Source organism: Palaemon carinicauda, chromosome 27 (assembly GCF_036898095.1).
Source record: "Palaemon carinicauda isolate YSFRI2023 chromosome 27, ASM3689809v2, whole genome shotgun sequence".
In the NCBI taxonomy this organism is placed as follows: Eukaryota; Metazoa; Arthropoda; class Malacostraca; order Decapoda; family Palaemonidae; genus Palaemon; species Palaemon carinicauda.
In genome coordinates, this window is record NC_090751.1 from 25,297,853 (window position 1) to 25,324,865 (window position 27,013).

Here is a 27,013-nt window from a genome sequence, read left to right on the forward strand (position 1 = left end):
AGAGAAATCAAAAAATATGGAATATGGAATAAAAAAAAAAAACAATATTTAAATGAAATTTATTTTCCATAGAAATATCACATTTATCCTAATGTTACAGAAGATGGAGGCTAAGGAAGTTAAACTACATTAATTATAAAAATTTCATTTGGCCCAGAATTTCCTTTCTTTGTGGTATCCCTTTGTAGTATCTTCTTCTGTAAGGCACCAACTTAAGCGTTATTATCTAAATGCTTTCAATCTGCCACATGGATTTTATGACAACTGGACTGGCTGCATGTTGATCTTCATCTATTTGACAACTCCACTATGTCTTCAATCTGCTCATGGGTTTTTATGACAACTGGACTGGCTGCATGTTGATCTTCATCTATTTGACAACTCCACTGTGTCTTCAATCTGCTCATGGGTTTTTATGACAACTGGACTAGCTGCATGTTGATCTTCATCTATTTGACAACTCCACTGTATCTTCAATCTGCTCATGGATTTTTATGACAACTGGACTGGCTGCATGTTGATCTTCATCTATTTGACAACTCCACTATGTCTTCAATCTGCTCATGGATTTTTATGACAACTGGACTGGCTGCATGTTACACTTCATCCATTTGGCAACTCTATTGGCTTCATGTTACACTTCATCCATTTGGTAACTTCACTAAGTTCATTCACCTATCTGTTTGTACAATAAAGACTCCTGCCTTCAAAACTCTACTACCATTTTCTGTACCACAGTTTGTCTTTTCTCTAGCATTGTTTTACCGTATATTTGCTATACTACCTTCATCTGCAATAAAATTAAAAGGCATAGTTATGATGGCTCAAAATAAAAGTAATTATGCTCAAAACCAACTTATGATAGGTTGATGAATAAGTAGCTATTATACAATTGGTTAATAGTAGCTATTATACAATTGGTTAATAGTAGCTATTATACAATTGGTTAATAGTAGCTATTATACAATTGGTTAATAGTAGCTATTATACAATTGGTTAATAGTAGCTATTATACAATTGGTTAATAGTAATAGTAGAAAATTTTCCCTATTACATAATTATAATATAGTTCACAAAATTAATATTTTACAAAAGTATTTGAAAATTTTTCATAGTTACTATGAATAAAACTTCATTGTCATGAATATTTTAAAATTCATTGTTATGAAAATGTCTTACCATAGATTGATTTATCTTGTGTAATCAGTAGTGATGAAGGAACATCAGACATCTGGCTAATGAAACCAAGTCATCTTTGGAGAACATGAAAATCAGACACTTGATTTTTTTTAAGCCAATATACCTTTGAAGAATTCATACTCCTTACGGGCAAGTGATAGTTAATCTGGAAAAAAGCTGAACGTCGGTTTCCATATAATGTTTGACATGGTTTGTAGTCAGTTGTAACATCCATTATGTTATATATAAACTACAAATTTAATTACACTGCACGATGTAAACAAACATAAGAAATAGCCAAATAATGTTTCTTAAAATCCAAAATACTTACATTCTGTGAGGAGAGTATCACCTTGTGAGAGCTGCAGTATCTGACCTACAATCTGTAAAATTGCATTGAGCTGAAAAATCACGCTTATGATTTTAGTTAAGTGTACTAAAGTGAAGACAAAATTTTAGCAAACCTTGGCTAACAAAAAATAACACCTAAAGAATGTACAAAATAAAAACATTCATTCAAGGTTCCCTTTCAAAAGAGCTAAAGACTTACAAAAGGGGGCTAATGAAGCAAAAGGAATTATCAAGCTTAGGTAATAGAGTACAAATTTAGTCTTTACCTCTCCTTTCATTACTAGTAACACTAGGAGCAGTTTCACAACAAAATGTCAAGGGCTAAATTATTTTATCTTATACAAGTCACCAATACCTTCTAGTTAAATCACCCCAAAGATTACAATGACCTAAGTAATTAGCAAGTCACTATTGACAACAGTCATGAGCAAAACTATGCAAACTCACAGATTGTAACTGCTAATTCAATTGCAATGATAAGCAAGTTTCTCTCAGTACAGAAAGCCAAAATTAAGGAAAATATCTTTCATTCAACCTTCACACTCAAGGCAAACTTTCCTAAACCTTATTTTTCCAGAGAGAGTAATACTTGAAAATCTAACCAGTGAACATATCCAAGGAACCTGTGATTTTCCTACCATAGAGTATATAAATTGAATTGAATATAGGATTTAGGCATTAAGCCAAGCACTGGGGCATCAAAGGCCATTCAGCGCTATATAACGAAAATCATTCAATCATATCTGTACACTCACACCATTTAGTATCATTTTAAACTTTAGTACAAATCGTAACACTTTCATACAATAAAATCTAGATGTGAAATAAATAGGGATTAAAAGGGTAAAATAAATATATAAATTAATAAAATCAATTATAGCTCGTAATATAACCCAATACTTTGTATAAATTTTCTCAAGTTCAGGGTATTACAGTTTTCCCCCAATATATCTCTTAAAGGTTTGTCCTGGAGTAAATGTGTCCTCCTCTGAAGATTAAAAACAGGACACTCGACTAAAATATGTTTAACATCCATTGTCACTTGACAGGTATTACAAAGAGGGGCCTGTCTCCCTTCCCCACTCTTCATTAAATAATTGTGCGTTGCATGTGTATGGCCAATACACAGCCTAGTTATAATAATGGTATCCCTTCTACTTGTAGAATTACAAGATGACCATTTACCCACCAATGGGTGGATTTGTTTCAATTTTGTATTGGTGGTCAGTTCAGACCATCGAGCTTGCCACTTATTTTTACAGTAAAGATGAATCTCACTTTTAAGATCTTTGTAAGGAATACTCAAGGGGGATGGATTACTTAGCCCTGAAGCTTCCTTTGCTGCCTCATCTACTTGTTCATTCCCATCCACCCCAACATGGGCAGGGACCCAACAGAAGTGAACACTGATACTCTTCCTAGACTGCAGAAGTACTAACCAGTCCTGCACCTCTTGTACTAGATGATGGCCTGGCATAATTTGTTTTAATGAGAGTAAAACACTATTGGAATCCGTAAAAATTGTATAAAAACTATTTTGGTTGCCATTTTTAAAAATATGTTGGACTGCGAGAATTATTGCGTACAGCTCAGCAGTAAAAATTGAACAAGAGGATGGGAGTTTCCTTCTAATAACAATATCCCCCACCACAGCTGCACTTCCAACTCCTGCAGCCGATTTGGAGCCATCTGTAAAAACATGTTTCCCATGATGTTGAGCATCATGATTTAAAAACTCACTTTTCATTACCCTACTAGGTAAGGTATTTTTCCCTCCTGCCGTAAAACATACTTTTAACAGGTGGATTACACCAATGAGGAGACTTGGGATATCCTACCTCTGCTATCTGTGCTGTTAACAAGCCTACTTCTCTAGCATAATTTTTCAGCTGTACTTCCAAAGGCTTAGGCACTCTAGATCTGTTAGGAGCCCGATCTAAGGCGCCCTAACATATTTACAGTTAGGATTGTTTCTCACAGCAAGGGACCTAGCTAAAAACCTCAAACTCAACTCCTCTCTGCGAATGGAAAGGGGAGGTATGCCAGAATCAACATAGAGACTGTCAATGGGAGATGTTCTATAAGCACCTGTGCAGATGCGAAGCCCAGCATTGTGAACAATATCAAGTTTTCCAAGTAAAGTCTTTGTAGCTGACCCATATATTTGGCATGCATAGTCTAACTTGCTCAGACACAAAGATGTATAAATTCTAAGCAAAGTTGTTCTATCAGCACCCCAATCAAAATGCGATATCACTTTCAGAATGTTCAGTGACTTCTTAACCCTGATAGATAGGTCATTTATATGGGGACCAAATGTCATTTTCTTGTCGAAAATGACTCCAAGAAACTTGACACTATCCTCATATGGCAAAATACAATCATTTAAGAAAAGGGTGGGGATCTCTTCCCTTTTACGAGTACGAGTAAAGCGATTGGCTTTGGTCTTCTGAGGAGAAAACATGAATCCACGAGAATTTGCCCATGCGGAAGCAGCATTTATTGCAATTTGAAAATTTTGGCATGCTTGTAGTGCAGATGATCCACTACAATAAATTGCAAAGTCATCAACAAATGGTGATCCTTGTATGCCAGGAGGTATGTGACTTATGAGACTATTAATAGCAACAGCAAACAAGGTCACACTCAATACGCTGCCTTGGGGGACACCTTCTTCTTGCATGTAGGATGAAGATAGTTCTGACCCTACTCTCACTTTAATTGAGCGGTTTGATAAAAATTCTTCAATAAAAGAGAACATATGTCCTCCTATACCCCACGAGGCCAATTGCTTTAAAATACCACCCCTCCATGTGGTGTCATATGCCTTTTCGAGGTCAAAAAAGACACCCACCACCTGGTTTTGGTTAGAAAAAGCATTTGAAATTTCCCTTGATAACATCAGCAAAGGGTCTAGAGTACTTCGGTTCTTCCTAAAACCAAACTGTCTGTTAGATAAAAGATTTTTTGATTCTAGATACCACACAAGTCTGTTGTTGATCATTCTCTCAAATAGTTTGCATATGCAACTGGTCAAGGATATGGGCCTATAACTAGATGGCAGTTCTGGGTCTTTACCAGACTTGTGGCCTGGAATTACAATTGAAGTATGCCAAGAATCAGGAGATGTATGGGAAGCCCATAGACCATTAAAGGTTTCTAATAAAAATTCCTTGGTATCCACTGGAAGATGTGATATCATTTCATACCGGATGCCATCCTCACCTGGGGCAGTTAAAGAAGAGCTGGAGATAGCATTTTGCATCTCCTCCATACTAAAAGGCAGGTTAAAAGCTTCAGTATTTGAAGAAGCAGGAGGAACAACAGATGTTGATGCTCTAATTTGTTGAAATGCTGGGGAATAGTTGTCAGCACTTGATACATGAGCAAAGTGCTTAGCAAGAACCTCTGCTAAATCTTTGGGGTCAGATATATATCTATTATTTTCCCTTAATATTGGTAGAGGCTTAGAGACGAATTTACCTTGAAGTTTTCTAATCTTGTCCCATATTTCCTTTGAAGGAGTTTTGGTATTAATATTAGATATATATTTCTTCCAAGATGCTCTCTTTGCTTTTTTAAAAATTCTTTTTTGTTTGGCACAGGCTCTGAGATATGCTATTCTATCTGCTAAATAGTTTGTCCTCAAGTATCTTCTGATGCAAGTTCGGGTCACTTTTCTTGCGTTGGCACATTCTTTACTCCACCAAGGAACTACAGAGCGATGGGGTAAACCGCATGTTTTAGGTATAAACTTGCTAGCATTATCATCAATAATATTTTCAAGATGTTGATAGGCATGCACTGGAGATGTAAATTCATCATATTCTTTATCAGTGTGTGAACAGTTTTCATAAGCTGCCCAGTCTGCCTCATCTATCTTCCATTTTGGTGGACACTGAGAGGGAAGATTATGAACATAATTTAACATTGGCGGCCAATGGTCACTGCCATGTAGGTGTTCATTTACTGACCAAAGGTAGTCCAATCGAATAGATGAGGAACAGATTGACAAATCAATGGCTGATGTAGAGTTGTGGAATACATCATACCTAGTTGGAGAACCACCATTCATTAGTATTACATCATTGTTGTCGATTAATTCTTCAACAAGATTACCCCATCTATCGCACACATTTCCACCCCATAAAGTATGCTTTGCATTAAAATCACCCATTAAAATAAAAGGGGCAGGAAGCTGATTGATCAAGTCTTGGAGGTCAGAAAGTCTAAGCCTTCTTGGATTACCAGCATGATCTAAGAGGAAAAGTTCTAAGGATGGTTCAATGTATAGCGAGCATAAAGTAATTTTTTTCCCGATATGAGTTCTAACTGCACATGCCTGTAGTGGTGTATTGAGTGGGATTGTTTCAAATTTTACAGATTTGTGAATAATAAAACCTGTACCACCTTGAGCTCTTGCAGCTTGCAAAGGAGGGGATCTACAAAAATGATAATTGAGTCCAGGATTAAATGTTTTGTCACTGATCTTGGTTTCCTGTAGGCAAATTACCTTCGTGTCTGAGTCCATGGTTAAAGTTTTTATTTGCTCAATGCTAGTACTTAGACCTCTGCAATTCCACTGGATGATAGACATTATCTTTTGTTATTATTTTTCTTTGTCTCATTTGTCTTTTGGGACTTTTCAGATGAAGCCATGTAAGGCCTGGAGATGGAAGGCTTTACTAGGCCACCACTCTTCTTTTCTTTTTTTCTAGGATCTTTATAAGAGTCAACCTTAGGATCATGAGCAGTAGGGCACTTACCTGACTTAGATGAAGGTGAAGATGATGGGGACCTTTTCCTCTTTGGAAGATCTTGTTTTCAAATCCGGTAGAGATTCTGCCTGAGACAATACATTCAAGGCGGTGGAAGCCACATCGGCTTCCTTGGAGGATTGTGCTAGAACTTCAACAGTTCGAGCACTTAACCCAGAAGGCTGGGCTACTACCTCTAGGGGAGATGCTCCTATCGGTGACAATACTTTTGGTGTGTTGGAAACCATATTGACCTCTTTGGAGGTTTGTGCTCTGGCTTTTATAGGCTGAGCACTTGACCCAGATGGCTGGGCTACTACCACTAAGGGAGATGCACCTGACGGGCCAGGTGCTGCCACTGGTCCCCCTGTGGTAGTAAGGGGTAGTGGATTATAATCTTTTGTTGGCATCTTAACCGCGCGAGCATAACCTACATATATGTTCAGCATTTGCTTTCAAGATTGCAGCTTCTTCTTTCTTGTATTCTCTACATCTTTTTATCATTTGATTTATGATTATCTTTACAGTTTGCACAGGTTGTATCTCTGTTGCATTGGCCATGTTCTAACAAAGAACAGTTAATACAGATCTTCGTATTATTGCAGTACCGGGAAGGGTGACCGTACTTGAAACAATTAAAGCATTGTAAAGGCCTAGGTTTATATTCTCGAACACGTACTCTTTCATTCTCAATAATTATATGATCTGGTATAACAGGGGTTTCAAATGTTAAAACTACCATGCTTGTTTGAGGGATCTTACTTACTTTCCAAACATTAGCAGGGCACATGTCCAGAATTTCTGGTTCTGAAAATTCATATAGATCGCTATCAAAAACTACTCCTTTACCATAGCTGAAGCTCATATGTGGTTTAATATCCTTAATAGGATCAATTTCTGAAATCTTCATGCCACAAAGCATGTGAGGTTGAGTATCTGATTTTGCATTAATCAAAACAGATTGCTTACCGTATCTACTAATATCCTTACTTTAAACCAACTTTTTTTTTGTATAAATTTACTAATCTTATAATAGTTATAATTATCTATCTTCCCAGATGCAATTATCCATGTTTGGGGCTTGGGGGTTCTTACTTCTGGAAGTCTATGCTCTATTTCTTTTTCCATCCATTCTTCTGGTTTATATACCTCTAGGTGTCTTGGTGCTTTATCACAGAGCCCCAAAAATCAAACAATTGTCAATTTTTATGCTCTCAAAATTTTTATTTGCTTCTAAAGCAATCTCAAAACTTGATAATGATACCCAAGCTTCCCAAAAGCCTTTACTACCATTAAGCTCCATTAAAATTTATTTGATTGCCCCAAATCTACAGAAGGCTTCATGAATTATGTCATAGCTACAACCAATTGGTATGTTTTTTAAGTGGAGAATTTTCAGATTTTTTGTTGGATCTGGTAATGAGCCAGAACCAGAGAGTAAAGTATTACTGTTATTACAAGCATCATTTTCCACTAGTGCCGATAAATTGTCTTTAACAACACTGGTCAGAGAAGTATTGTTGGAGGAATCCTTTTTATTGCCGAGGTTGTCAACAGAGCTTTCCCTATTTAAACAAGCAGAAGTCGTCAACGGTGTCTGGGGTTCGCCATTTGATCCAGGGGTACGGGGAATATTAAGTTTACTCATTAGTTATTTTTTCAGGGGGAGGGAAGGGGTCATAATAACAATGAAAAAAAAAAAAAAAAACAATGGAAAAAAATAAAGTTTAAGAGAAAAAATAAAGTTTAAGAGAAAAAATTAAGACTGTCTGAAATTCCAAAGAAGACACCGTTAGCCTTTCCTGGAATTAATTTCTCCACCAATGACACCTGTGAAAGCTGCTTACCAAATGTCCACTCCCTACCCTACCACAAAGGGATGGTACCACTATGATTAGAGTGGCTCAAGTGTATGCCAAACCCACTTGATGGGACAGAGCATTTCAAGAATACAATCATCCCCACTCTAATCATAGTGGCAGGCAAACCGAACAGAATGCCGTGAGTCCTATCTCTATAAAATAGCCAACCCCTGGAATCCGAAGGCCAAATTTCCTACGAGATAGTTCCGCGTGGCAGTATGGGAATACTGACACTCCTAGGTGTCCAAACATTTTCGGGCAGTTGGCAAGACCACCACAGCTCCCACAATTGATTTTGAAATAAAAACTGATCATGGATACAATGTCCCCTCTAAAAAACCTGGACAGTGAAATGGGTAAGAGAGTTTTGACAGCAAGGTTGGAGACAGCTGATAATTATGAAGGAGGAATAAACAATAAGAGGTAATAGAAAAAGAATGAGAGAAATTTAGAGTCAAACTGAGGAAAAGAAATTCCCCAGTTCGAGAGCCCTCTTGCCCGTCAAAAGCCTTCAGCACGGGAATGATATGATGTACTGAAGCCCAATGACTTCATCAAAGCATTCTCTCGTTAAGAGGGGTTTCAGTGGCTGGGCGGCATCCACTGGAACTTGCAGTCGCACTGCCTTTCCATTCCATCACAGAAACGGAAAGAGATACTGTAGCGCGATTTGTCAGAAGCCTTCTTCGATTCGCAAGGATATCAAGAAGGCAACAGGAGTGTGTGTTGGGGTCTCTCCAGTTCGCCTCAGTGACAGATCCAGTATTGAGAGCACAATTAAAAGATGCATCAGGAGTCTGGAGAAAATACGCATCAAACGCTCGAAGAGATCTAAAAAGACCGACACCAAATCGTCTGCGATCCCTACTCAAGCCATGGTCGGAGGCCAAAAACCTAAAGAACAAGGTTCCCTTACACCCACCTCCACCGTCAGTCGCCATTCACACGGATGCCTCAAAAGTAGTGTGGGGAGGTCACTCTCACCATCGGAAAGTCCAAGGAACCTGGTCTCCCCCCTTCAAAACCTTCCACATAAACTTCCTGGAAGCCATGGCAGTTTTTCTTTCCCTAAAGAAACAAACTCTGCTGCTCAATCCACATCCGTCTGGTTCTAGACAGCAAAGTCATAATGAGATGCCTAAATCGACAGAGCTCGAGATCGCCTCACGTAAATCAAGTGATACTAGCCATCCTCCGATTAGCGGAGAAGAAGAGATGGCATTTGTCAGCAGTCCACTTCAAGGGTTCCGCAATGTGGCAGCGGACGCTCTATCCAGAACCAAACCGATAAGAGTCAGAATGGTCCCTAGACGCAAGATCGTTCTCCATCTTACGCAAAGTCCCGGGACTGCAGATATACCTCTTCGCAACAAGCGACAACAAGAAGCTACCCCGGTATGTAGCCCCGTACGAGGATCCTCTAGCGGAAGCGATGGATGCAATGTCCATAGATTGGAACAGATGGTCCAAGATCTACCTATTCCCTCCAACCAACCTTCTGCTGAAAGTCCTCGACAAGCCGAGATCCTTTCGGGGGACGGCAGCAATAGTGGCCCACAAGTGGCCCAACAGCATTTGGTTCCCCCTGGTAACGGAACTACGACTGAAACTGATCCCGTTGCCGGACCCAGTTCTGACTCAGCTAGTGCAGAAATTGACTGTCTCAGCTTCATCAGTGAAAACCCAGAACCTTCATCTCATGATTTTCTTGCCTTAGCGGTCAAGAAACTGTTTGGGATTTCTAGGGACAGTATCAAATTCCTAGAAGAGTACAAGTCAAAGTCAACAAGAAGACAATATGAGTCTTCCTGGAAAAAATGGGTGGCCTTTGTCAAGGCGAAGAAACCTAAGAAGATTTCTACGGACTTCTGTTTGTCCTAATTCATCCATCTTCATTAACAAGGTTTAGCAGCCAATATGATTACTACATGTAAATCCGCCCTAGCCAGACCAATACTTTACGCCTTCCAGGTAGACTTTTCCAACGAAATCTTCAACAAGATCCCTAAAGCCTGCGCAAAACTTCGGCCCGCAGCTCCTCCTAAGCCTATTTCATGGTCTTTGGACAAAGTTCTTCATTTAGCATCAACCCTGAACAATGAGGATTGCTCGCTGAAAGACTTGACTCAGAAGGTGATATTCTTATTTGCATTAGCCTTGGGAGCCAGAGTTAGCTAAATAGTGGCCCTCTCGTGGGATGATGGCCACATTCAGTTCACAGACAATGGAGAACCGAACCTCTTTCCGGACCCAACGTTTCTCGCCAAGAACGAGCTGCCCACTAAGAGATGGGGTCCCTGGAGAATCTGCCCTCTGAAGGAAGAAGCATCCCTCTGCCCAGTGGAATGCTTTAAGGTCTATCTTCGTAGAACTTCAGACTTGAAGGGAGGTCAGCTTTTCAGGGGAGAGACTTCTGGTTCAACGTTATCCTTGTAACAGATTAGGGCAAAAATCACCTACTTCATTCGCAGATCCAGACAGTACACCCGCAGGTCATGATCCGAGGAAAGTTGCCTCGTCTCTGAATTTCTTCCAAACAATGTCGTTTGAAAGTCTTCGTACTTATACTGGATGGAAGTCCTCGAGGGTCTTCTTCAAGCACTACGCGATGCAATTACAAGAAATTAAGTTTCATGTGGTGGTGGTGGGCAGTATGATAAAACTCGCTGCTTGATTCCTGCGAAGAACAGTGCACTATTTGGGACTTAGAGTGAAGGGTGTACATGATACTCATAAGACGTGTTGAGTTTTGTGTTTAAGTGATAACACTGTAGACTGTACTCCCTATACAGGTGACATTAAGCATAATAAACTGACAAGTGCCAGGCATTCTTATATGCAGTGTTTTTTAGTAACAACAGATTATAGAACGAAACCTCAAGTTTCCCTTGAGTGGCTAATGTTTTCCTTTTCAGGCAAACCCCTTTTTTATTCTGTTATTACTGTTTATGCTTGTATGTAGAATTATTCAACATACATTGTAATTGTTTACAACCATGATTTCTATTTTTGTAATAAACAATAGAACGAATATTTGCGTCTCCTTTGCCCAAAATATTTATTCAAATAGTAATTTAAACAATTCTTTAAATGCATAAGTCAGAGCATCCTTGACTATTTTGATAATTAAGTCAATACTAGAACTAAGATCCATGGTGTTCCAGGCAAACAGGTAAGACCTTGTTGTACAAGACTGTTCATTTTACTGTTTAAAGCGTTCCTACACATATATATATACCTGTCCGTCTCTTCACAGACCCGAAAGCTACAGTAATCTGCCCAAGCCATTTCCATCCTAGTACAGACTATGCTTTACGTATATGTTGACACTAATATACAAACTGTTTGCTAGATTGTACCCTGAACTCGCAATCCTCGGGTTTTTTCCTCGAGTCTACCCAGACTCTTCCCTGTAGGGGGCAGGAAGCACCAACATATTTTATGATCAGCTGATCGATGTATAACGGTAACATCAAGTGTCTCTAGGTCTAAAGACCGAAGAGGAAAGATTTAGCTCGAGATGAACGGCACTAATGGAAATCCACAGATACATTAATGCTCTGGTACACTTCCATCACGACGACATGGCCTGAGCCCAAAAAACGGATTTTGAGCGTAGCGAAAAATCTATTTTTGGGTGAGGTAGCCATGTCATCCTGATGGACCAACCCTCTTTTGGGACTAAAGGATAATGAATCCCTCCCTATACTACTGTATCTGCATCACCTACAAGGCTACAAAGAATGACTGTAGCGCCTCGGGTAGCAGACAGGCGCACTATTTGCGGTACAGTAGTGACTCATCGAGAGCGATGTGTCTGGAACGACTCGCCCTATTCTTGCCTCTATTTTCCCTCATAGTGAAAGCCCTGTTGGGGATGAAGATAGCCATGAGACGTGTCAAGAATAAGTCCTCTGATATTACGCGATATCCCTTAGTAAAATTTAAAGGGATATTCGCTCCAGGAGTTAGAATTCTGGATACCTTTGGTAAATTCTCTGGGATATATCACTGTAGTCAAATATACCTAGGAAGCTACCTTTGAAGGAACTTCCATCAGGAAGACATGGCTACCTCACCCAAAAATATATTTTTCGCTACTCTCAAAATTCGTCATATATATGGTTAAGTTATAAGCTGCTCAATTCTTTTACAAAGGGCCTCAGAGTTCAATATTATATCAGGCTGGGAGATATTTCAAGACAACTGATAACTTAAAAGATAAATTCAGTCAATTAGCATAGAGAATACAACAGTCTAATCTCTTACTTTTTGATTAAGATGTTTCTAGTTACCAGTTTCAAGTACATTTCAGCCACCGGGTAACCACGTGACAAAATACTTCTTGTAACCTAACAGTTGTCAGATACCTTACGATTTGCTTCTATTGTGTAAATGGCACCCAATACTTATGCAGAGGGGAACTAGAATAGTTTCATGACATGCACACTACTACTTGCAATATGACAGCAATGGGGTAAGGGCTGGGTGGCTTTGGCAACAACGCTCAAAAAACAGCTCCTTGGGAGGTCTCTTAACAAGCCATACCTGGAAAAGGACCCCGGCCTCAGCAATGAAGTAAGGACAATGTTACTTTCAAAACAATGATTTTAATATTGACAAACCTTGGACTATGATAAACCCACCTAGCTCATGAAAAACTTTTGAATGTAATAGTGAAAACTCCCAAGAAACAACTTTTTATAAAAAAAGAGCAGGTCAATAATGTTGGATTAGTCGGGCTAAGAAAAGAGATATATTTACATTGGATTGCTTACACTTAAATGGTTGTATATAGCCCGGCGCTTCATTACCTAGGTGCAACTGGGGTGAAAGTTCCAAAGATGCACTTCCGTTAAAGTTTAAAAAGGTTGGTTCAAGATGAATGAAATGAAGCTGAAACTAAGGTAAAGTAGAGTAGAATTAAAATATGGCTACAAATACATCCAGAATTATATCAAAAGTGAAAAAATAGCTTTAAAACATTAAAATAGTAAAAAAATAAATTCAAAATATTAAAATAGTTCTATTCATAAAAACTAATAGTTGAAAAACTTAGGTCTAAACTCCTTGAGCATTACGTCAATAGGTCCGTTGATTGGTTTAATAGTAGTCTGGTGTAATAAAAAGCATAAGTAACAAACGCAGATATGCCACCAAGATCTTAGTGCTGCGAGTTTACCACAAGGAGGCTAGGTAATTATTGTCAAGATCAAATTCAAGACACCTTATTGGGTTAGATTATTTTGGGCTATATGGCCCGGTGCTGTTGTCAACGAGGACATTCGGCACTCAGCTGCAGTTAAACTTGAAGTTACGAGAAGTTGGGCAGAGATGGAATGAAGGAAGCAAGAACGGAGGTATAGAAGAGGCACATCTAGACAATTTAGCCATGGGCCGAAGGAACCCTACCTAGACCCTTGTTGATACCTACAGTGCCATGTATGAGGTGCACTAACAGCACTATCCTCCTATGGTGTACAAGGCATCCGTTGTCATTTCTTCCTTCCGCATTTAAATGGTCGAGACGAAATTCGAGGCATTTTTATTCCTTGGTCATAGGTAGAAGCCAACTATCTGCAAAAGGTAAAATTTCTTTTATTGTAGGAAATTAGGATTTCTGTGATAAAACTAAAATCTTCAGCCATTTTTCCCTTAATGTTGCTTAAATTCCCTCAAACTTTTTTCATAAAAAATACTTTGATGATTTAAATTAGAGCAATGAAAAGTTCTTATTCATTGCAAACTAGCCCAGAGAATGTTCTTATTTATTACATTAACCTAGATATAAAGAAATTTCTTAAGGATCCTAAAAATTCTTCAAAAGGTCTTGTATCTAATTGAATGTTTAGTGTACAGTTTTTTTTTTTCTTTTTTTAAAAAACTGGAATGCCACTTAGCTATCGCCCTCATGTCACATTCCAAGACTTTGTTCAATGTTCCAAGTCTGACGTAAAGGATTATGTCTGATCAAATTGAGAACAGCATATTAAGAGGTAAAAGTTGCCAGACGGGAGAAAAGTGAAATATAGAAAATGGGGACTAGAGAGGGCCTATGGAAGAAAGAGGCAAGTGGACAATCCAAGTTTCTTTATTACATTTATCACTTATATAGCAAACTATACGCAGCAGTAAGCAGCAGGCCTTTAAGCCAATAAAGAAAAAGTAATTTACATGGGCAATCACTCTCAATTGCAAGTTAGCAATATGGCTGTAGTTAAAACTCCCCTCACAAGTTCCCTCTGTGGTAGTAATGGACAACCTTCGAGTTGCAACTCACCAACCAATGAGGAGAATAGCAAGAAAGGACCCACACCACGAATTCACAACCTCAGAGCCCCAGGGCAATCACCCTACCTGGACAACAGTTACCTGACAACAACCCAAGGTGTGAACGATCTGTCTCCCTCGTCACAACGGCATTATTTTTCCGACAACTCCTACAGCTGTAAACAATCTAACCACCTCATAACTGTGGCAGTGTTTTCCAAGGTATATTACAAACAAAAATCGTTAATTACATTAATCCCACAACACGCCCACCTGATCTTAAGATCAACACGCATCATACATACATACATACATACATACATACATACATACATACACACATACATACATACACACAGCACAAGACTTAATCAGAAACATAATCAGCCATCCATACAGGTGGTTTTCTATTCCTCTGGACACTGATTTTCTCCCGTTTCTCTGAACACTCACTTGTGGTTCCACTGATTCTTCAGAGACTGAATCATCACTTGACATTTCACTTGAGCCATCAGATAGGGAAGCTGGAACTATAACTGGTCGCACATCCAACACATGCCTTGGCATTCCATCAACGGAAATGCTGTTTGAAGAGTTCACACGAGTGACAATCTCTTTATGCCATTGAGTAGTACAATGGGCGTTTGGGGGATTCACCCACACTTCCTCTCCCATCTTGATTAAAAGGGGCTTGTCTTGGCTGGTATCTGTTCCATTGGGGACTACTGAAGGATACCTCCACTCATATCTGTATACCGAAAGTTGTGGAACAGAAGATTCAATTTGTCCAGATCTAGGTGTGCTGTTGTACCAAAACACTGCTTCTATAGGACTAATTCCTCCTCTCTCTGCAATAGCCTTGATGGTCCTATGATGTCTTTCAACTATTCCATTTCCTCTTGGTCGATAAGCAGCCCGAAACACCTTAAGTGTTCCAACGAGACAACATATCTCCTAAACACTGCGACCTAAACGCTGTACTATTATCCAACAATAGTTCATCAACTGGCCCTCTTTCCAAAAAGATGCTATTCAACTCAGTAAATATTTCTTGAGCATCTTCTCTCTTTAGCTGCCTCCATATTGCAAAACGACCTGGACCACAATCCACCACTGATAAATAGGGTACCTGTCTGTAATGAGTAACATCAATAGCTAGGTGCTGCCAGTTTCTTTCAACACTTAATTCACCTCCTTTGTGCATCACAGGCACAGGATCAATGGACTGACAACGATCACAACACTGAACTACCTTCTTCGCACATTCTCTGGAAACTTGAGGATCCAACTTTTTAGCTAAATATAGTGTTCTGTCAATTCCCATATGGTGTTTATTATGCAACTCTTATATCAACTACAGCACTTGCACAGATGTGCATGTTCAACTTCACTGCTCACCAACCAATTCTTCTTGACTCGTCAAAATATCAGCTTTATTCTTCTCTGAAGGCACCATAATATTCAAACCAAACTCAGTAATCAATTCCTTCAATGTACCCAAGCGTCTTTTAATTATCATCTCGGCAGCTCCTTTTGTGTGGACACGCTTCTCAACACTGACTATAAATTTCAACCATGCCCCCACGGTTGCAGAGTCAGTCCTCACCTCTATCAACTCTAAACCCCATCTAATGGCTAAATTTACTCCTTTTAAAACACCTTCTAGTTCGGCAACATTGATGTGGTTGAAATAGTCTTTTTTTCTAAGCCAAGCAGCATCCTCAGCAATTTTGCCATTTATCTCCAAAACTACACCCATAGCAATTTTGCTGGCATCACACCACACAACACCATGCTTTACACTCGGGGACACACCAGTTTCCTCTCACAGGATCATCTAACTTTACTCTCTCAATTACTTCTTTAACCATCATCATGGACTGTTCACCAACAGGATCCTCCCAACGTGCTCCTGAGGCTCTTCTCTTAATGTAGCTACATGCAATTCTTAACCATCCAGCTATGGGATAATGACCCACTAATGTACCACAAACTGAAAACAATTCCCTCCTTGTAAGCATATCTGCAACTTCAGACACCTTATTACCTCTCTCGAACATCAACTCTCCTCCAACTCTTTGCAGTTGCAATCCTAAAGCAGCACCTCCATTGAGAGACTCGGGGTATTTTGTTATCAAGCCAAAGGTATTCAAATGTCTAATCACCTCATCAGCAGAAGCTGTCGATTCATTCACAAGAAATGTCATCTATATATGAACTGGTTGCTCTCTATTTTTTCATCCTTACTTAATACAGTCTTTAGTATCCTAGACATAAGAGTTCAACCCAAATCCCAATCTTGTAAGGCAAAAAGTCTGTCCCTTATAGTTCACTAGTTGATAAGGCCACAATTTTTCGTCAACACTCTACTGTAAGTAGGCAGACTTCAAATCCACAACACACATTCTCACCTGTCTGTCGCCATTTTCGCAGTGTCTCACTGTATACATCAGTCACATCATCACCAGTGTGACACTTGACATATAAGTTCCCGAAAATCAAGCACTGGTCTCACCTTGTTTTTTGTTGGCTGTTCCACTGCCATTAGAGGAATGATACCAACGTCAACCTTTTCTTTCCAGGGAACTGAAATACCTTCAGCAATCCACCTTTTAACTTCCTTCTCAAATTCTTCCTTCTTCCAACCATCAAGCTTTTTATCATAACAGCTTACTTTATTCTTCAGTGACACAGTTTCATTATTTTCCCAAAACCACCTGACTGTCCATCTCTGTCCATCAAACCTAGCATAAAAGTCTGGATCTTCAATTACAACTGTTGAACTTTTGTTATCCCTCTCACCAAGTCTATGCTTAATTTCTTGACCAGCTAAAGCAACACCAAAAGCACCAAAACATACCTATCCTTGGGTCACTGTGACACCTCCCAATTGGTCAATAACATCAACTCCTAACACCACATCAACGCCATTAACCAGTTGATTCGACACTCCAGCCCTCACTCTCACACATTTACCGTTTACACCCAGCTCCACACAATCTGCAACTTTAGACTTAATATGACTCCCATCAAAAGCACTGATTTACAGTAAACTTTTCCTTTACAGTGAGGCACAAATTTAGAATGTACCACAGATGTAGAGCAGCAAGCATCTACAAGACCCTTTGCAGTCAAATTACCAATCCAAACATCAATTATAGGCAATGTATCAAGATGCACATTTTTATCACCAAAAGGGTGGCTACAAGCGCAGTAGTCACCCCTTACTCAGTTTTCCGCAACCTGTTCCTGATAACGACTGGCCATATGACAAATGTTATTACACCTAAAACACATCACCTGTGTCTCTTTACAGTCTTTTAACATATGAGGGCCACCACATCGGAAACACTGACCCCTAAACTGGAAAGGCCTAGCCCTAGTCTCATGTTTTGCACCACCTCCTTCTCCACCCTCTCTGACAGTTACAGCTACCACACCACCTTGCTGTTTAGATGACAAAATCCTAGCATGGCTAATCAATTCACTCATTGCCATTGTCATCACATTTGGCAATTGCTGTAAAGCAACACTAATATTATCTGGAAAACCATTAACAAACCTTAGTTTCACAACATTTTATAAACCAACCTTATCAAACTTGGCTAACCCCGCCAGCCTCTTATCTCATTAGCATACACATCAACTGGTTCTCCTTCTCCCGTCCACTTCAATTGAACAAGTTTTCCAAAGGCTACTTTCAATGGTAATTTTGTATTGTATTACAGGGTGAGGTTACATTGCCCTGTAATACATTACAATGAAACCCTTTCAATTTTTATTGAATTTTTGCTGCACATTCTTGGTCTTCATCACCCATCTCCAAATAAAGTGCTAGAGCATCACCCTCCAGATACAAAGGAATAAAACTGGCTAAGTCTACTATTTCCTGTAGCTTAGCCACGAAGGTCAGCTCCTTCAACCATGACAACGTCTCCTTCGCCGGTGAATGGCTTAATCATGTCCATTGTAATCTTAGATGCCATACTTTCTTAGAATAGGCCTAGATGACTTTTAGTTAAAACTCACCTTACAAGTTCCCTCTGTGGTAGTAATGGACGACCTTCGAGTTGCAACTCACCAACCAATGAGGAGAATGGCAAGAAAGGACCCACACCACGAATTCACAACCTCAAAGGCCCGGGGCAATCACCGTACCTGGACAACAGCTACCTGACAACCCAAGGTGTGAACGATCTGTCTCCCTCGTCACAACGGCATTGTTTTTCCGACAACTCCTGCAGGTGTAAACAACTGTGGCAGTGTTTTCCAAAGTATATTACAAACAAAAATCGTTAATTACATTAATCACACAACAATGGCCCTGTAAAAAGTAATTAATTTCATTAAATGAACGCGATGCTATGTGTGCGACTATGATTTAAAGCTTGCTCTTAATCAAGAAATGGGTCATCGAGCTTTCAATGTCAGACGCAACAAAAGCTACATTTGTGCTCAGCTGAGTCAGCACTCACGCGGCCAAGCCAGCCTCCCAGCTCCCACCCACCGATAAGAACCAGGCAGTACTTTTATATGAGTCAAGCGGGCAACATTCGTAACTAAGCAAGACCACCGATGAGTAATTTTTATTTAGGCTACAGCAGAACATCCAATTCTCTTAGAGCTTCCCCCTTCCATGTTATTTCGTTAAAAGTCAAAAGTATCAGCGTAGTCTGTTGCCCTTTAGTGCAAGAGCTTTGTTTATAAGTATTCGACAAGTTACATTTTAAATGTTTTAATTGAACAAGTGGGGGGATTTCCATAAGCAGAAGTCCTGTTAGAATGATTATATTAGGACGACTAATAATTAAAGTATCTTGTTACAGTTATGAAAATACTCCAACTGGTTTTGAAAGGGAATTAAGTTACAGTATTTAGGGTGGGTCAGATTTTAGTTTTTAACACTCAGTCCCTCATAGAACAAACACTGAAAATCTGTTAACATTTCTGCTCAACCTCTCAAAGTGTAAATTTTGATAAAATGTCAGTATTTGGATATGATCACAGTATTTACCCAAACTATGATGGCGAAATTAGACTTGCGTAGGTCCATCCATAATGCAGTAATATGGCTATAGCCTAAACTGGAATTTGGAGGATTACTACTGCCTGGCTTTTGAAGAGGAAAGTTAGATTAAGATAAAATTATTTGTTCTAGATAATTGCCCCAAATGATGACAGGATTTTTTACTTAAAACTAAATATTATACCAATCCAGATTCTACAGCCTCAGAACTGATTGTCTTGTTTACCAGACAGAAAACACCGAACAGGTCACAACACAGTGTAAAATAAAATCTATAATTTCAAATTTGACTTAATAAAACAAGACCATCAGATTCTTCAAAATAAGAACTAAGGGTTATTTTGATTTAAGAGCAAGCAACAACCTAGGTTTCTGCTCTGGTGCTATCCAATGGTATTTTTGGGCTCAAGCCATGACGTCCTGATGGAAGTGGTTTCGCCTTCGGGGACCATATAGGGGACAGGGTTGATTGCGCATCTTTCCACCCTAACCTAAATGTAGGAACCCCTATATGCTCCCTAATCCCCTGCCTGCGGGCATTCTCTCTGTTGCCATGCTTCCCCTTCTATATAGGGGAATTTTGTCTACAATCAAGAGTATTTATCGCTTCTCTGTCTATCCTAAGGGAATGATCCCCCCCTTAGGGTTGCGACCGATTAGTAAGGAACGGCTCTGCCTTTCCTCAGTTGCATCTGGTTGGGTTACTCCTCCCTCCCTGCAACTTGCGATGTGTCTTTCAGCCTACCTTGCCTAGGAGTTAACCCTCCTTCTCTAGGTTAGGCTTTGGGGGCTAGTTCTGTACTTTTATGGGTTCCTACATTTAGGTTAGGGTGGAAAGATACACAATCAACACGGTCCCCTATATGGTCCCCGAAGGCGAAAACACTTCCATCAAGACGTCATGGCTATATCACCCAAAAATAGATTTTTCGCTTCGCTCAAAATCCGTTTGTTATCCCTGCTAAACGACATATTTAACACTCCATCAAACATGGTAATCGGTAAGAATCTTACGTTTAGTCAGCATATTTAAGGGAGGAATTCATTCCACTAAATATATTCCACTAAATATACCTTCATACCTCAATCTGACTACGAGATCAATCTTTCCATAAAAATTTGCTGCAAATATCCATATGGTATAAATTTCTCCAACAAAAACCACCATCAAGATAAACAGACAGGATGAGAAAATAAGTCAAAAGCACTTACAATTGAGTACTGGAAATTGTTGGAATCAAGCCCAGGAATCAAGCTCAGCATCAAATCAAACTCGCCCGTGAAGCAGACATGGAGAACGAGAAGTTTATAATAAAACACTAAGAAAGACTTATTAGAACTGTTGAGATAAATTGGAAATATTACAAAATCAGTTAACAAAAAACTTAGGTTTCATAGAAAAGTTACACGGAAGCTTTAGGATTCCTCTACTGCATTTTAACTGATTGACCAATTCATATAGTATCCTACATGCTTGTAGCCTAATATGCCATTCCATTACCTTACCGCCCAGATAAAACAAAATGCTTTATGAGTATTAAATTTATTTTACATTGTTGGCTGTAGGCGATTTTCAACTGGTCAAGTTCTGCCTTGAAAAATTAAGGTCCCACCTCTAATAGTATAATGAACATTGCTGCGATAACAGCACCTCCCAAAACATTAACTATGTTAATAGGCATATCTTAATCAGCAAGGCAAAATCAACAGCGAAGCAATAATATTTACCATATTTTCAACTCAAATCTCCACAATATTACTGCGAACTAGTCGAATGTGGGTATTTTGTAGATTTATATACTTGAAAGCATTTATTTTTTTTTTTTAGCATTGGTGTGTTACTGTTACCCTGGTTTGGCTTACTCTTCCACATACCTCAGAATATTCAACACTAAATTCTACTTCAAGGCTGCCTAATCTATCAATGCCATAATTTTATATTGCATAGCCATTACAACTAATACATAGTTGACTAATTTACAAAATCTTTATTAAATATCAGCTGCAAGGCATTGACGGCTAGCTGAGTGATTAACTCCTCTTAGTCTTGTTAATACTACTGCATACCAATTATTCATTATTCATGGTGGGATTAAAGTATACTCATGAGACTGCTGCCACGTATTTCCTTCTACACTTCAGTAGTTTCTCAGTTTTCAGCTCAAATTCTAATAGAAGTTTCCTAAACTATAACCAAATTAATCAAGCTTCGTAGTAGTTTCAAAATGGGCAAAATTCCACTCACTTTCCTATACCTTTATCTTAATTCAAACTTCAAACAAATTATACAAACACTGCTTTTGTTGAACACAGGAATCTACAATTCTGTTTTATAGATTAAGTCATTACAATTTATTCCACCGAGTGTTCCAAGTACCCTGTCGCCCCTTTTTCTTATTGCAAAGAATTGTCACTAATGCCTCTGTCATGCACAGAGAAATTTTATCTACCTTTAGTTTCAGAAGTTCTATGGCCTTTCAAAGCCAAATTTCTATGAACTTCAGTATTCAATTATGCTCAACATTGTAAATTCACAAAGACAACCCTTATATGGCATGCTATTTTTCAACCAAATAAGTTATTTCGCACATAAGGTGACATCAAATTCATTAAAATTGTTGCGGATACAGGACAGGGCTTGCCAAAACTTTTATATTTTATTTCGTTACCAATGATTTATCTCCCTGATATAACTATCTCTAAACCCAATTCATCAGTAAACCTAATTAACAATAAAACCATTGAAATTTTTACTTTGAAAATAAGACTTCAGGTGCATAGACCAACTTCAAATTCTAACCAAACTGAAATTATATACAGGCAAGTAAATCAATCTCTTCCCGAACCAGACACTAAGTCCTGGTTTATTAAGTTAATATTTATCATCCCCGGCAATGATATTAGTTTTCCGCAACCAGTATGGATTAGCAATTAAAATAGATTAATAAGCCCAGAGTGAAGCTCAACTGAGTTGGGCAGTATCGATTAGATGAACTTAGTATGCTTATGACAAACTAACTCTTGCCACCTGGGCGCTTCATTTGGCGAGATAATTTGCATATCTGCTTTAATGCAGTGATAATTACAGTTTCACTTTAAAACTTTACTTTTAGTCGATGATACTGTAATTCATTAGTAACACTAGGATTTAGAAGTCCCAAACTTTAACAGCTTTATTTAAAATAATTAGTCACACCCAGTATCTATAGTATTGTAAAACGACAGTACCATTACACTTAAAACCTCAAGATTTTGTAACTTGCCTACTGGCTAAGGCGGCGATGTTAATTTTACACCATTATCCACTTTTAAAAATTGTTTTTTTCTAGTTTGTAACCTGGAGAATACTCCCGAAATACGAAATTTCAAGTTTAGCTTTTATTAATCCTAAAATCAGTTATAAGTCACAATGGATGAAAAAACACTTAATAGGTTTCATAGATAATTTAATGTACAAACAAGCAAAAATGTGGAAATTCGTTACAGTTGCAAATCAGTATAATAAAAATGGTAAAAGTATACAATAAAGTTGAAAATTTAGGGGATAAGAATATTTTAATGGTTTTAGCCTCAGGATTACCTAGTCAAGGCGGAGAATGGTAAATTCTTTACATTTCTACCTACTTTTTAGATAAAATTCGCTGCTCAGGTGAATGAGAATTTTAGGAACACGACCATCTGTTTCCGACAAAAGCTGGCTCAACAGCAAAGACACCCCCCCCCCACAAAAAGGAGAGAGAGAGAGAGAGAGAGAGAGAGAGAGAGAGAGAGAGAGAGAGAGAGAGAGAGAGAGAGAGAGAGACTTTATGAAATGTCAAATTTTCCATCAACTTTCATAAATGCTTAGGGACCTAAAGAAACTTTGAACCAAATCCAAATGGTTTTGTTAGTCACTATTAAGAATTACCTATGAACTTGAAGGTTTCAAAGATATATTTGGAGTATATCAAGTAAGCAGATTAGACTAACTTATGCGCATTAAGATAGCTTGAAAATTAAAGTTTTACAGAAAGAATGTTTAAAGCTAAATATTTTAAGGTAGCTTTACTACTAATTACTGCTATCCTCGACCCGTAATAACTTAAAAGGGACAAGAATTTTACTTCTAAAATTATGAAGATCAGCCAACACATACAATCAACTCTAACCTTCCTTTCCATCATTTTACAGCAGAAAACTAAACAGAAAAACGCTATGTACCTAATTAACTATACACGGAACCGAAAACTATCCACTTTTTTCAAAGTCGTCTTGTGACCATCAGTCCAGTTCCTTCGTCAGTTCCAATTTCCCAATGATTAAGTCTGGAAAAGAAAGACTACTTTTAGATAAAACATCAAAACTTCTCAAAATAGATTAGAAATAGTTATTGGTAAATGTAGGAAGGGTTCGTTTATTTTACAGTAAGCAGTTGATGTTAAAGTTTTTTTTATATATATATGTGGATAATTTAGATTGCCATCTAAATAGGACTAATATTATAACTTTGGGAAAAGTTTAATGCAATAAGATAGGATTAATTAACAGACTAATTACATGAAATTTAAGAACTTTTGGGCTGTAATATTTCAGTTTGCTTTCCACACCATCAGTGGTGAAAATATCAAAGGAAGTCCAACAAAATAGCTTACCAGAATGCCCAGTAGCGAAGTGAGATTTTAACATGGGACCTAACATCCTGCACAATTTCTCTGTAATGCCCCAAAGTTGTGAAATTAAACATTACAATTATAAGATAAATAGTACTGGAGAAGCTTGTTTTCAGAAACAACTATGTATGAGCAAATAAAGGATAAAAGATCAACAGCAAGGCGTGAAGGTAGTTTCAAAACCAACGAAAATCGTAGCACCCTTAAGATTAATAGTAACTTTGTAATAAGGGAACAACTAGTAGGCACAAAATGAAGGCCATATATAACTAAGATAATACTTTCCGCCATTTTTCCTAAGTTTCAAACAAATTTTGTATTAAAACTACAAAACATGCTTTGCATAAAAACTGGTGTAAGTGTAACCTTCAGAAAACAATCCAATATATTAACTTGCGGAATAAGGTTAAGTCTATACAGCATAGCATTTATGAAACATTTAAAACAAAGGAGAGGGGCATTGAGCAAATATCACAGCATGGCAAAGAACTACAGGCAAACTATCTCTATCTTGTTAACAGTTCGGGCAAGGAAAGACGACATTAAGCACACCTGCTAATCTAGAAAGCATGCTACAAAATGTTGGCTTGACACATGCAGCAAATGTTATCTGCATGAATAATTTCTGAACTCTCTTCAAAGTTCCTACCGTTTGTGAGGAAATTAAAGGCCTTACGATTCAATGCAGTTTAATTTTAGTTTTGCTATCCATAATGGCTATGTTATTGGACAGCATTAACTTGGTTGAATAGGTTTTCAGTTACAAACTGAGGATAAGTAACTTCTATATATTTAAATTGAAAATTCCAACTAATAGAATATGAAACTTGCGGAATGAAAGTTAGGCAACAAAACTGATACTTACTATCTGTTAAACAACACTTCCAAGCACTTTCTTCACTAAATATCAAGACGAGGCTGGTTAACCTGCCTAGTTTTAAACCAAGCTACCGTTCGTTATTTCTGCGTACTTAAAACTTCTTGTAAGCCATGATGCTGGTAAGAAATTTCAACGTTTTTGTCTTAAACTTTAAAAAAAAATTACTATGAATAAAGTTTAAGCGATACAATGGATTTTTGGAACTAGGATTTCTGAAAAAAGAAAAAGGCAAAGTGTCATGCGTAATAAGGCTGCAATAAAATGAACTAAAGTACCCCCAAAAGACCTAGTTAAATTGCTAACAGTATCTCACTTTAAAAGTAAAATTTTGGTTCTACTCCCATTTATATATTTTAAACTACAAGCTGAAACTAGTCTAATCTCCCGGCTTCATTGTGCTCAGACATCAGGACCGTATTACCTTGACAAATTTAACCAACTCATTCACTTTTGTATATGCTTTATGTGCTTCATCGCGTATGAAAAGTATTTAGTATAAAGACTTTTCTCAACCGTTTTCCAAATTGTCATATTACAAGGTTTTCTGTTCAAAACACCTCTTTCACGAGGTTAAGCAAATAAACTTCTGCATTTACTACATACTTACAATAGGCCTAGGTCCCCAAGCTGTCCACACTTCAACCACCATTTGCCAAGTTTTACTACAAATTAAACTTACGACGATACTTAAATTGTAGGCAAATATTCCTTAAAAACTGCTTCGTAACGGTAGTGGATGGACAATTCAGACCTTGAAAGAAATAATGTTCACGCTGTTCAAATTCTTTTAATTCATTGAAAGTTTAGCGATATTTTGTATTATGCAAGAGCAAGAAAGTTATTACTAGCCAAGCTACAACCCTAGTTGGAAAAGCAAGCTGCTATTAGCCCAAGGGCTCCAATAGGGAAAAATACCCCAGTGAGGAAAAGAAATAAGGAAAGAACAAATTAACAAATTCTAAAAACAGTAACAACGTCAAAACATGTCATATATAAACTATTAAAGTAAAAAAAAAAACATGTCAAACTATAAAAAAAAAAACTTGTCTGCCTGGTCAACAAAAACATTTGCTCCAACTTATGAACTTTTGAAGTTCTACTGATTCAACTGCCCGATTAGGAAGATCATTCCACAACTTGGTAACAGCTGGAATAAAACTTCTAGAATACTATTTAGTATTGAACCTCATGATGGAGAAGGCCTGGCTATTAGAATGAACTGCCTGCCTAGTATTACGAACAGGATAGAATTGTCCAGGGAGATCTGAATGTAAAGGATGGTCAGAGTTATGAAAAATCTTATGCAACATGCATAATGAACTAATTGAACGACGGTGCCAAAGATTAATATCTAGATCAGGAATAAGAAATTTAATAGACAGTAAGTTTCTGTCCAACAAATTACGATTAGAATCAGCAGCTGAAGACCAGACAGGAGAACAATACTCGAAACAAGGTAGAATGAAAGAATTAACACTTCAGGATAGATCGATAACCGAAAATCTTTTAAAGACTATGCCAATTTTTTTTTTTTGTGCAAATGAAGAAGAGACCTAATGTGTTTCTCAAAAGTAAACGCTGTCGAGAATCACACATAAAAGTTTAAGTCATACAAATTTAAGAAAAATTATCAATAATGAGATCCGGATGTTGAGCCGCCACCGTCCTTGCCCTACTTAAAATAATTTAGTTTGGTTAGGATTAAACTTCATAACCGACATTTGCACCATGCACTAATTTTAGCTAAATCTCTAAAGGGATTCATTAACCACAGATCAGCATTCAGGGGATGGAATTGATGCAAAGAGTAGCATCATCTGCATATGCAACAAGCTTTTTTTCTAGGCCAACCCACATGTCATGTGTATATATGAAAAGTAATGGGCCAAGAACACTACCCTATGGAACACATGATATCACGTTCCTATAACCCCTATGGTGCCCATCAACTGATCTATAACAAAAAATCAATAATGCTAGGAAGCGACCCAGCCACTACCAACTGAGTTTGAAGTTAGGACTCTTAAGTACCCATGAAA

General features: G+C 38.1%; 1 protein-coding gene and 1 long non-coding RNA gene across 3 annotated transcripts in view; one reads left to right on the plus strand and one right to left on the minus strand.

The window, feature by feature from the left end:
- The window catches only part of LOC137620851 (uncharacterized), a 162,952-nt gene that overhangs the window by 55,557 nt on the left and 80,382 nt on the right, over positions 1 to 27,013 (plus strand). The window lies entirely within an intron of this gene.
- LOC137621137 (uncharacterized) lies at positions 254 to 26,956 on the minus strand. 2 transcript variants are annotated; one of them, XR_011040128.1, is made up of 9 exons: positions 25,582 to 26,956; positions 24,077 to 24,136; positions 23,646 to 23,749; positions 13,584 to 13,726; positions 12,928 to 13,051; positions 12,419 to 12,697; positions 1,511 to 1,562; positions 1,180 to 1,345; positions 254 to 790 (listed from the first exon to the last, which is right to left on the minus strand). It is a non-coding gene; the product is annotated as an uncharacterized lncRNA (long non-coding RNA). The 2 variants fall into 2 exon arrangements; XR_011040129.1 differs by lacking the exons at positions 12,928 to 13,051; positions 24,077 to 24,136 and having other exon boundaries at positions 25,582 to 25,913.